A 13,719-nucleotide genomic window follows, 5' to 3' on the forward strand; every position below is an offset into this window, starting at 1 on the left:
GCAACAGTCCAAAAGAAAATTCATACTTTCGTAGTTCTAAATAACAGTCGTCAAATCTTAGAATCCTTTAGTTCCTTTAAATATTGAGGAAAACCGCCATAATACCTTGGCGCCGAGTTGTCTGACCCAAAGCTCTAGAGATTTCATGACCCGCCCGCCAGTGAGATCACATGACCTTGGGAAATGATTGAAACCCATAACCTATCAAATATGTATAACCGCCAACATTTCATATCAGATCATTTTGCTTTCAATACTGAATGAGCGACCGTTGTAAAATATGATTTTTCGTTGTTTTTAACAGTCCGTTGTGGTTTAGCGGAAGACGAGAATGCAACAGCGGGGCTTTTGGTGCCGTATGACGGGGACCATTCTACCGCGTGTGCCGGTAAGTCGTTTCGCTCAATTCGTGAACTTTGCGGTGATTATCCTAATCAACGAAATTGACAAATTAAGGTTGAAATTCTTACTTTTTTTAAGCAAGGGGAGAAGCATAGTTGTCAGACAAAACATTGAAGGGATAGTCTAAGACAGAAAAGTACATCCATAATTAATCGATTTTCATGAAATGTTACAGACTGTTTTTACATTGTGAGTCTGCACTGCCTATTTTCAAAGAAAAACCACAAATAACAAAATGACTCAATTCCGTCTGACCATTAACTGCATTCTTAAGATGATCGGTTTACCACGATTTCCATTCACATTTGGCCTATGTGTTCATTCGCTCAGCCGGTGCTTATAATGGAGGCTATATATTACATATTAGCCTTTAACCTATAAGTAAAACAAAATGCAATGCGAAATGACTATCTTTATCGCTGTAAATGATAATGGCTAGGTGCGAAATAAACAGTCTGCGACCATATTTTGCATTGCTTCATATCATTCAGTACATTCAGAACAAAATAACTTTCTAATAAACCGTCTCTATAATGTTAATTCGTTCGTTCAAAAGTTCATTTTGTATAAAACGTCTTGCGTCTTTTTTTGCAAGGTATTAACAAAAATCCCCTCTTCAACATATTCCATACACATATTGCTGCGCTACCTGATTTATCATGATAAAAATGTACTGCTAATTTCCTTTTGAACACTTTTCAATGGCAAATTCTTTACAATCAAATATTAAAATATACATGTAATATAAATTGCATCGGTTTCTTCGTCTTTTTTAAGTTCGGATGTATTTTTAAAAACAATTCAATGAACTTTGCCATTAAACAGTTTTGGATCTCCAGACTTCAACTGTAAGTACATAGGCCTAGGCCTACATGTTAACTGCGCACTGCTGAATCTGTACATGAGTCTATATTATGAGTCCTACAATTAAACACTGTCGCATCACACCCCTGAAACAACCGTGATTGAAAGCCCTATATCAAAACAAAATCATATTGCAACATACGACATTACGATTCCAATTTGCACTAAATTATTTCAAAAGCTCAGAGAATCGGTAAAGAGTATGGTTATGATTGCAGCGTGCGCACAGCCCACTTCAAGCCGTGAGACACCGGTAGCCTTACACGCCGATCGCGGTACTGCTCTCGGTCCAATCTCACTCATCCGCGGAAGAACATATCCGCGTTCGCCAACGAAATTTGACTACTCAAGCTATTTTTATGAAGTAAAATGAGTTCATGGAATTTCGGATAACGTAATTGTTCATGACATTCCTACAATTTCCAAAGAACCACAAATGAAAATATCTAATTGAAGCTATACTTTTAGAATTCGGTAACACGGTTTCTAGTACACATTTAATGCACAAAAAATTGTTGTATTGACATGCAAAATACTATCCTAATTGTAGTAAGATTTCAGACGCCATTATATAAATTCATATTAATTTCTTATCAACACAGTTGGCATATTTTCCCAATTTCCCCATTATTATTCGTGCACACAACAGAACCCGTAGTTTTTGTTTGTGACGTCCCGAAAAATAACTTTCAAAATGAAATACTAATTTTCTGTAAAAACGTAACTTAATAGGCTTCCAAACTGAACGAAAAAGAAATTGACCATTAAGAAGTAACACATTAGTTACTTATCAAATTTGAATGAGGAGCACCATAATGATATTATCATGCGTAATATATACACGATGAAAGCAACGTGTTTAGGAGACAAAATTAAAAACATGCAGCGTTTATGAATACGTGTTGTCTGTAAAAAACAACAACTCGTCAGAAGTTTTTCCGTTTCAAGAAGGGCATGCACTGTTTCCTTTTAATGTTTCCTGCCGACGAATTTTCGTTGTAACAGTTTACCTTTTTAATTTCCCTTCGGTTTCGAGCGAAGAGTGAAGAAGTCCATGCGAGCGTAGGCAGGTAGAATCAATTACCGATACACGACAGAGTATCCGACCGGGAAGGTCAATGGTTCAGCCCCGTCCCTGTGCCGTGCTGGCCCGCTGACAAATGGATCACGAGATTACATGCATACAATTTAAACCCTAATCGAAGAAAGTATCTCTCAAAGGGGCAACTGGGTATTTTTGTTGATAAATTTGCAAGCAATATATAGAGGATTTATACCTTTTATTCTGTCCCCTTTTGAGCCAGAGCATGGCATAACAAAAAAAGTACTCGATAAAGCAAAATTATCCCCTCGTTCATGCTTTTGTTTTTCACGGAAACTTGTTTTCAACTTAACGAACCCCGTGCATCAAACTTTATAAAGGTTATTGTACTAATATTTTGCTTTCAATGATGCAATGAGGAATATATGCTATATCGAAAATTATTTTATCTGAAAAAATTGTTACAGGAGATATAGTTTGTATATACTATCGATTATGTTCGCTCACGTTTGCTCTATGAATTTGATCCTCCGTCGGAACCTAGTCCGAAAAAACCCCCAGAACTGGCAGAATTATTGACATCGGTAAAGATCAGAGACATTTTTGTCTTGACCCTGCGTCTTATACATCCCTCCCGTCAGTAAATTACATCGACTCCCTGGAAAAGATACGAGCCCATCACTGTCCCATGGATGACATGATGTTTATTTACCGATGATGCGGCTGGGTTGAAAGAGACCGCGACCAGACTGCATAGGCTGCCTACTGACACGGAGGTGTGACGGTTATAGGCGTGTTTACACTGTTGGAATCCGGGTTATTTTATGCTTTACCGAACCCCGTTTGGCCGTAAAAATGATATATTTATGAATTCAAAACGCAGTCCATGTCTGGCTTATGTCCTGTCATTTGTTGAAACTGGTTGATTTGATAGTTAAAAAGCGACCAAAAATTGGCAAGATTTTAGAGTGCTGACAGATACTCCAAACTACAGGGTAAAAGATGCTGTGTGCGTGAAACAAATGCATTGAGAAAAGTCAAATTACAACACCCAATCGTGTCTCAGAATGTCGCGTTTTGATGAGCGTGGAAAAAAAATAATATTAAAGTTTGACGGTAGCGTAAAATCAATATTAATACAGAAGTGCTTCTAGATTATGTCGGCAAGCTGAACTTCTGTTTTCATTAATCATGACTTACTTTAAACAAAAAGGGTTTAATATGAGCCTCTTAAGAAACTGGAGGAATAATGTACTTGCATGAAGTCTTCAAAATTTTCTTAATTCAGCCAAAACATTTGTGCCAGTTTGGTCAAGTTTTAAATAGCAAGAAATGAAACCAATTATGTAATGCCGTTGGTTACTCAATAAAACTTAACATAATCCATTTAAAACTGCTGCTATTCTTTTCCAGAAATCATTATCAGGTTTGTGTTGTTTTTACTTAAAGGAAGGGTAATTTTTTCTCAAGGTGGCGGAGGGGCGCGAACTCGAGATATTCGAAAAAGAATGGGGTGGACACTAGGGAGCGCTTTTCAAACACAACTATGTATACGTGGATATCGATCGTCGTTTATATAAGCCCATTTCCCTTGTTATGCACCCTTGTATCGATGGTGAAACATGGTGGACGAGCCATCCGTGTGCGTCCCTCAAATTAAAAAAAAATGTATATAGGAGGACAGGCCCCGTCCTTCCTCCACTAGGGTCGCCGCTCGCCAGTGGTAACTTGTATATGAGTAACATTTCCAGTGTCTATATGTGCGACTGAAAACTACTTGTTGGAAACAGCCTTAAATATTTAAAGAAATGTACAAGTTAGTTGCCTGCAATGGCTTATTGCATTGACCTAGAGGTCGCCCTGTAGTTCGCTGGGTCAATCAAATCAACTTCTCTGTTACACTTCACAGAATTTCAAGACTTTAACCTTTCAACAAACCGTCCAACCATTTGGGCCGTAAAAGCTGTAAATCAGGAGTGGGAAAGTTTATTTATTGTGCTCCAGTTGAAATTTCGTTTTCGGCCCGCGTTGGTTCGTTGTTTCGATTTTCGCACAGCACAACTTTGGACTGTCGTGTTGAGTCGGTGAATTTGGAATATATAAGATATTGAAAGATGCACTGCCTGTATGCTCTTCGACGAATTCCTTTTTTTTCCTCTGACAAATCTTGAAGTTGTATGCTTTATTATTTTTAAAGGAAAAATACTTCTGCATCTCTCTGAAAAAGTCTTTGATTTTGGGTACGTGCACGAACAGATCCTTCCTGCAGGTAGATTGGTTCCCGGTCCCTGCATTATTGACTCTGATAGGGGCGGGAACCAGTCTACTCCTATACCCTGCGAGTTCTGACTGATTGTCGGGCCGCAAATAATTCGAAATTTAATAATTCCGATTTTTCTCTTTTGATGCCTCATTCATAAGTGAATATCATTAGATTTGTATTCTTAGAAAATTAGCACCTAAAAAAGAAGAATTATATTTTCGCGGTGATGCTCGAACATATAACTCGGAGACTGAGAGTAGCATTAAACAACAAACATAAGTGTACCTTTAGTTCCATTGTCCGTCTCATTTTTAGCACAGAAAACAGGTCACCAGCTTAGCGGGAATATTACAACATTTGCAAAAATCAAAAACCAAAAATACCAAATTTTTATGAAATACCTTACTGGACTGTGAATGACAGTAAAGCATCCTGCAAAATCATGACACCTGGTGTACTGTCATTTTCAAGAAAATTGGTGTTTTTGTATCAATTTCCAACGCTGGTCGGCAGACCATCGTTCGTAAAAAAAACCTGGCTTTTTGTTCAAATACTACTACCCCCCCCCCCCCAATTTACCATATTTAGTTAGTCCACATTTTGTTTGCAATCGATAAGCAAGCTAGTAAGACTGGTTCCCTGACCTTACCATTCGGTGACGTCTATAAATTGCTCTGTTTCATCTCCAGTGGGATAAGGTAACCAGACTACAGGAACATGATTGCTTTTCTTTGTTTTTTCCTCCAGCATCTTCGAACCCAAACTTCAAACAAGTCAGCGTAACAATGTTTGCTATATAAACCCCCAAAATCCATCCATTTCTGAAAATTACAGCTGAAGCAGATGTTATTTATTCTCTTTAAAGTGTCCATGACATGAATTTTTCCTAGGAACATATTTTGTGCAACTTTCTACTCCTATTGTTATTGCAAAGTGCACTCCTTAAAAATTGTCCATGCTTTCCTGACAATTGAGGGCGCTGTTGGTGTTGTCATTTCAGGAAGATACTGTTCAGTTTCATTTGCTCAATGAAAAAATGTGTAAGAAAAAATTGTCTTTATATTTTTTTTAACCTAGAATGTAAAAAGGCACACATGCCCTGTGAGCATCGACTTATACAATTTGTAGTTTATATTGAGCCATAGATTTCCAAAAATGCCTTTTTTCAGTTTTGGCTTTCATCACATGGTTTTAGCGATGGTTTTATTTAAAGTGGGAAATTATACTCAATAGGAACATATGAGTCATCGAATCTGGGACATTATCATTCATGTGTGGGGTACCGGTATGTGTGCAACGCATAGGCTATCCGGATGCGACGACTATAATGGTCTACTTTATTATGTATTAGGACATAATACTCGGGGAAAAAAGATAAAAATGATTTGACCAAAGCTCAGTTTTTACGAAGGTAGTGACATGGCTTTCTCTTGATTTTAGCTGTCAATATCGTTTTCCTTGCAATTAGTAAATTTCCCTATTTTTGTATTTGATGTTGTTCTGTGAAAAGTTGTGTTGAACGTTCTTACTTCCACTTCCACGTGAACACAGTGGCGAACCCCGGGGGAGGGGGCTTTGGGGGCTATACTCATCCAATCATGTTGTATTTTCTCTGCCTTAAAAACATTTTGTTAACAAAATATTTTGGAATATTAAAACTTTCATATTTGCTGTACAAAATGGATAGAGTGTCCAATTTGAATTTGTCGTAATTTTACGAAGTGGACCGACTTAAGGATATCATTCGTTCCAGGTCGCACTGGTGCTGGGAAGCACGACCCCCCAAAAGTTGTACGTTTCAACCGTCAAGGTGCAGCTCGCTCAATCTGTCGTGCATTGGTGACAGCGCATGCTCGCACCTGCTCGCCGGATGTGTTGTGGCCGCCGATGCAGTCGTTGAACAAGTGCGAGCGCACAATAAGCTCTGTCCGTCTTGCATGAAATCTATCAAAATGATCCCTGCCAGAGCTTAAAAATGCGGCGCCTAAAAATGCGACGCCGATGGCACATATATCCATACTTTAGATGAATACCTAGATTTATAGCGATTTGTGATGAATACCACGTGACTATAACATTACTGCACATATTTTGACTCCATTCACAAACTTTTCATAAATATCTTTTAGAAATGTTACAAACATTTTTTGATAGATATTTAATTGATTTTGCTTGCTTTTTTTTCAAAATTAAAATTTGGTTGTTATGTTTTGTGTGAAACTTATTGGATTATTTTGGTCAATTTTTCGGGACATGTGCAAAGAAACGCGCATGCGCATCGAAATCGGTGTTCCCAAAACCGTCGTCAAGAGTGCATGTTATGACCACGGCATGGCAATTAGTAAATTATTTTTGGTCAATTTTCCAGGGACCGACCGACCGACCGACCGACCGACCGACCGACCGACCACCAAGAGACATGTAGAAGCTCACGTCAGAGCTTAAAAAGACGAATTTTTGTTTTGCACAGCGATGGTTCAGACCGACCCATCGTGAGCAGGTCTTCTACTGATACAAAATTCACTCTTTTCGTGGGAATGACAGCAAACAAGGCGCTACGATTTCATAATACTTTGGCAGGTTCATTTTTTAATGTTTGCAATTGGTGTACATTTACCTTTAAACACTAATCCGCTGTAGAAATGTATGGGGATATCAGATATCAATGGTGGCTTTGCAGGGACATCGCAAACCGTCAATATTGACGTCACTATTCACGACACAAATTCACGACTTGTCGCGAATATTGACGTCACGACAAACAATTCACGTCTCGTTCTCCAGTCGCAATTATTGACGGCAGTATTCGCGTCGAAACATTCATCACGTCTCGCTCCCCGGTCGCAAAAGTTGACGTCGAAATTCGCGTCAACAAATTCACGCCTCCCTTTGCGATCGCAAATATTGACGTCAAGATTCGCGTCCAAAATTTCACGTCTCGCTATCGGTCGCATTTTTTTGTCGCTGAACATTATATTCGTTAATTGTTTTCTATGAGCACTTGTCTTGGTCACAGACCAAACAATTCTGACTATTCGAAAAAGCTTGGGTAAGTTTTTTTTTTACCGACAAAATACCTATCAGTCCTCAAAACGTTGAGTTTATCAAATGAAACTTTCGAGAGAATTCAGTAAACTCGGGCTGGAAAACGCGTTTACTACTTTTAATTTAATGGGAAAGATCGTTAAAATGTAGAATATGAATGAAAATTCACACCACTATACCTTGGAAAATTGCTATTTCCGCGCAAGAGAATTTTTTTCGGGTAGAAGTTTGTTGTTCTAGTCATATGTTTCTGTTCAAAAGTTGCCTCAGATGTGCGCGCTACAGGATCACCACGTGTATTTAAGTCTGAACCATTTTCCTCTTTTTTTGCGGCGCCAGTCTTATGCTGACCATGTTGACAGAATCGCTCAAACGTCGACGGCTTTTTGCCTCGAGTGTGCACTTGAACGACGACCGTTTTTTTGCTGCGTCATGTTCTATATTTGAATATGCCGGGTTTCCTAATGTACGATCTATTAAGAGACGTCTGGTGACCGTCAAGTCAGGGAACCAAATCACATTGAGGTCGTCGTGTAGCACAGTATATACAAAGAGGGCGCCCCAGCTGTTGCTATGAACGTGGATAATACCTTGAACCCTTTGAAAAAGAAGTAGCAATTAGGGCCTATACCAGAGGAAGGAAAGTAATGTTTGGCATGGTCCATGCTCCTCACAAAGCCATCCGAAAATATGTACACCAGAACAACACAAGACCAATATTATGTACAGATAGTTTTTCTTGGTGTAGACGAATCCCTTACACTTCTAACCTCATGAAACAACTCAGAGAAGCGTCACAAACATCAAAGCGACACTGAGTAAAACACCTGATACACGTTGAAAATTATAACCATTTTGTTCCTGAGATATAACCATTATTTATTATTGCAGTAATGCTATAATTATTTACACCCTTAAAAGTTATACTATTGAGAACGAGATGAAACTGAAGTAGACCCTGGCAACGAGGTTGCGCAGCACTCTCCGTTGACAGTGCAAGATAAAAGAGGGCGCCATGTTTTCACCCACTTGTCATAAACGCTCCAACGTGCAATGGCAACCTCTGCGTGCTTAAAGCTTAGGAGTATGGGAGCTCCACTTCAGCCATCGTTTCAATAAATAATGCATGTCACTTGTTTCAATGATTGGTTCACAGTTATCGGTGTAAAAGCCTGCCATATGCTCAAGCGTTCGACTGGAAACTGAAAATCCATTAAATAATGTCCACTCTGTATTATGACATTTCTGCACCTCGTTCATAAATTAGCATCTTCTTGAAAAGCAGTCTAGGTTTTGGTGAAGTAAGGCTAAAAATGAAATAGTGACAATGAAATACTCACTCAAAGTACAATGGTACAATGAATCCAGAGTACCATACATGGCGGCATCGTTCGTCACGTGCAGGCGTAACTTTCCAAACTTGATAAAATTCTCACTGAAACCGAGTTAACCGATTGCAATGTGTACTAAGAAAGCGCTGAAAGGAACTACGAATTGCAGGCATTTGAGGAGAAATACTTCGTGCATCCTGATTCTCTTCCATCCTCAGGAAAAGATAAGATATATAATTAACATGGACAAACACTAAAATGTAAATGACGTTTAGGCCCAATGATATTTGATGCGCAGATGATTCTAAATTGGATGTTCTCCTTCACAACGTTTTTGACATTTGCATTTCGGTATGGATGAAAAACAAATCAGGTGATTCATACATAACTCATAGTGAACCAGTCTGTCTAAAGATCATTTTTTAATCAGTATATTTTATATAATATATTGACTATCCATGGGCTTCGCAGGGGGGGGGGGGAGGGGGCAAAAGGGGGGGGGGGCGCTTCCCCCATCCCTATGCATGGTCAAGCCAAAAAAGGAGGAAAAAGAAGAAGAAGCAAAAGAGGCGCTAAGTTATATTGGTGTTAATTTAAAGGGTGGGGGGGGGGGGGCAAATGTCCCTGCCTACCCTCGGGAAAAAAAAAAGATTAATCGAGAATATGCAGGAAAAGTAGAGGGATCTGGGGGGAAAATATGTTCGCCCCCCCCCTCTGAAAAAAATCCTGGCGACGCCCATGGGACCATCATTTCACATTGTGCACAGGTGCAAGAGACATTTCTTAAAAAAGGAATTAACGCGAATATCTGATCTCATCTTACAACCCACCTCTTATAGGCGATTTCTACCCCAAATTATAACCATTCCTTCTCCCTGGGATACCGAGGCACAGTCCTTCCTAGATTTCAGTGCTGAGACTTCAGAGTAGACGGGAGTTTTGAATTATAACCGAAACTGAGCGCATAACATTCCGTAATTAAGGGAGGCCTCACCCAGGCCAACTATACCTATGCCACCATCCCCAAACTTGCCCCAACTTCCGCTCCGGACTAAGGGAAAAGTAAAAGAGTCTTCCTTATTATTTGAAACCCATTCAGAAAATGAGCTTCCAAGCACCCTCACCCCCACCGCAGATTGGACCCAAACAACAACCCAAACAAAATAAAACAAAACAAAACACACCAACAAAATCAACCGAAAAGACGAATTGAAAGTGGTATTTGTTTTCAATCTCAACTTATGGCTTACGCTTTGACCGCTTCTGTTTATATTGAAAACATTCCTTGCGTATTTTCATTTCTTTCTTTGATGATTTCATTTTCCTTTGAGAAAATATGATATAGGCCTATGTTGCGAATTGAAAATAATCGTATGAATCATGTTTATACATGTGCAACGTTCTTATATCGCCGGCTTCTATACCTGCATAGTCTAATTACCTCCTGAACACCTCGGAGGTATCAGGCTTCACGAGCGCATCTTACCATGCAGAGGTTTCATGCCCGATTGATATACGACCGACATATGGGCCTCACTACACCACCGGCACATCAGAAGATGAGCATTGTAATACTAACTGTCTCCTGCGTTTGGCTCAGGTCGTTAATAAAGACTTTAAGTAGCTGGAATGAACAAATACGCAAGGGATATATAATGGATTGTGGAAGATTCCGAACATAATATCGTTAATTTGTGGTTTCTGATCCACGTAGAGATCGCTGTTGTTTTAAAGCCGACATAGGAGTTTCCATTTAAGAGTATATTTAATGAACTTGTTCAAAACTACTGAAGAAATGCCAATTTCTTTCCGCATGTCTGAATTCGTCTAAAATGATAATTATTAAAATGTATTTATTGAGATACAATGTAAAGCAGTATTAGGGCCTACAAGATATTTAAGGGAAGATACAACATTTGCAAACATCAACAAACGAAATGATCAAATTATCACGAAAAACCTAACTGGATTGTTAAGGAAACACAGTCTAAAGAATCCTGTAAAGTCATTTGCAAGAAAAACTGTTTTTTTTTCAAAAACTGCTCCTAATTTTTTTTTTTTTTTTTTAGTTATTCCGCATTTTCTTTTCAATTGATTACACACCTGTGAAGAGGTACAAGCCTGCTAGACTGATTCTCTGACCTTACAATTCCCCAAAGTCTATCAATTGCTCCGTTTCATCTTGAGTGCAGGGTCATGGAACCAGACTACAAGAACATGATTGGTTTTCTTGGTTTTTCCAGCACCTGCAAGCCCAAAACGTGAAACAAGTCAATTTAACAATATTTGTTACAACATACTAATCCTCCAAATTCATTTATTTCTGAAAGTTACAGCAAAAGCAAATGTTGTACATTCCCTTTAAGTTTGAAATATCCATAGTATATCACTTGCTATTTCAAAAACACAAATCAACAGAATTTTACAATAACAAAGTGTTGCTGAGAGACTGCGACGATTGTTTTTACATTTTTGGAGCATTTGCTTCACCTCGTGATAGAGACAGGTTGTGGAAACATCTTTTGTAAAAAGAAATCACCCTGACGTGTTAAACACAACACATTTTTATTTGTTCTGTATAATAAGTCTTTTTTGAGAAAAAGCGAACTTACATTAAACAAATTCATAGCCAAATGATGCTGAAGTGAGAATAAGTTTAGTGTTAATGTTGCCTGAAATTGAACTATTAAACACAGTAAAACACAAGAGCAAGACCTTGCTATATAATACACTTGCAGGTGCCATTGACAATGGTTTTTTAATTGATATTTTTTTTAGCAATACAAACAATTATTCGCTTTTGAATGAAACATCGAACGAAGAAGTCTCTCTTCGTGGGTCAGAAGAGGAAACCCAAATTGGAATCAATTTATCATAGGACTGCTGACGCCCGAAATTGAAAAAAAAAAGATTATTTTTTTGGAACAAAAAAAATACAAATAGAAATTTTGTAAGAGCACACAGGGAGCAACTTTTAAATTGGGACATATCGGTAAAATACACACTATAAAAAGTTGGGCAAAATGGGTTGATAATTCGACCAATGCTGGTCGAATTATAAACTGCCTACACTCTTGGGCAAATTCTTCCCAATAGTTTGACAGTTTTTACCCAATTCAACCCAAAATGAGGTAATTTCATACCAATGCTGGGTAAATTACATTGCCCAAAAGTGTTTTATATAACCTTTTTTACAGTGTAATTGGAAGAAAGCTTGCTTGCTTCTATTTCTTTAATGTTAGAAGCATAATATTTGCTCAGTTCCTTCCATATAATCCGTATATTGAACGACTATTTATTTAATACAAATTCATGCATGTTCTTTTTAACTAAATGTATAGTTAATGCAATAGGCATCTTTCTGATGCTATTTTGTTTATGTGCATTGATAAACATGGACAAAATAGTGTACACGCATCGGCAAAATATCCATTCAAAATCACAAGTTATTTAGCCATTTTAGGGACATAGTGGTAAGAGTTCAATTGAGGTTTTCATTGAAGAAAATTCAGAGGGGAGTTTTTTCTCAAAATTCCAAAATTCCAATGCACGTAACGCATGCCATCCAGTCCCACTTTTGTGTCCGATTGGCTTCATAGCATTCCTGAAGTTTCAAAGCAATGTATTAATGTTTTAGGTCAATATGACCCAGTTTATAAACCAACAAAAATACTGAAAAATAGAGGGCCAACTCCGTGTGTCCGTGGGCTGTGTTCCGCAAATCTGGACCGTTTAGGTCTAAGCGGCTTATGGGTCCATTCGGTCTACCGGCGGTCGCCTTTGATTTCCGGCCAGATACTGTGAGGTCTGCCCGCTGAAACGGTCGTAAACCCCGATCGTATATATAGACCCGCCCGGGCCTTGCTTTGATCGTCCGGTATAAAGGGGAACAAATTCCGAGGTTTTGGTGTTTATTGACTCCAAGGAAAAAGGTTAACTTTAAACAGGTTCCCCTTCCCGCCTGGTTATCATCTGTTCTAAATTAAACCAAGAACCCACCAAGTTGTTCCAACTCGGCCTTTAATGTCTGCCTTTGTTTTGCATTTGTTAGAAGGGAAAAAGACATTTACAAATCAAACAAACATACAGATAGACAAATATAAAGGTGAAATCAAAACTACATATTATTGAAATTCTACCAAAAGTTGCACCTTTGAAAAAAGAAAAGAAAAGAGACGTCCATCTAGTCAATTGTTGAAACAATTGAAACTTTCTTTGGGACTTGTATACTGAATTGTTTTCCTTTTTGATTTTGAAGAAGAAATAAACAACCTCTCAACGGTTCTCTGACACCGATGAAACAACAGGATGACGTCGATTACATAATTAGGTAAGTGCACAATCATTCCTATCAATTCAATCCCATCAAATAATCAAACACATGACATTAAGCAAAGCACTCGAGCCACAAACCAGATGTTTGCTCTACTGTTGGCAGGTACTATTGTGCTGGTATTTATTTCTTTTGGAACCTCGTTTAAAGGACGCAACCCTTGTGATATATTTTCCGGCAATTCCTAAGTAGGCTCTATTCGTAGGTTCAATTCGTTGAGATAAGAATTGATGAAAATCATACCTGGACGACTGTTCCAACCTTCAAGTTAAAACGAAAACGTCTTTAATACGCAACTATATTGCGTCTGGATTCACCTGCAGTAGCGTGGGGGAGGCTATGTCCCTTGCAGATTGTTTCAATAATTATTGTTAAACTTAAAAAATCTGTTTCACTGAAATTGTCGTTTGGCTTTTTTTAATTTCTCTTCCCCTCAATT

The 13,719-nt window shown here is 38.4% G+C and overlaps 1 protein-coding gene across 1 annotated transcript in view; it reads left to right on the plus strand.

Moving 5' to 3' along the window:
- Positions 1-268: 268 nt before the first annotated feature.
- Positions 269-13,719, plus strand: part of LOC119744337 (homeobox protein Hox-A10-like) — a 29,415-nt gene continuing 15,964 nt past the window's right edge. Inside the window, exons 1-2 of the mRNA XM_038220211.1 lie at positions 269-388; positions 13,206-13,277. The gene's annotated coding sequence lies outside the window, so the exon portion shown is untranslated. The remainder of the gene's footprint in view (positions 389-13,205; positions 13,278-13,719) is intronic.

Source organism: Patiria miniata, unplaced genomic scaffold (assembly GCF_015706575.1).
Source record: "Patiria miniata isolate m_02_andy unplaced genomic scaffold, ASM1570657v1 HiC_scaffold_7, whole genome shotgun sequence".
Classification (NCBI taxonomy): domain Eukaryota; kingdom Metazoa; phylum Echinodermata; class Asteroidea; order Valvatida; family Asterinidae; genus Patiria; species Patiria miniata.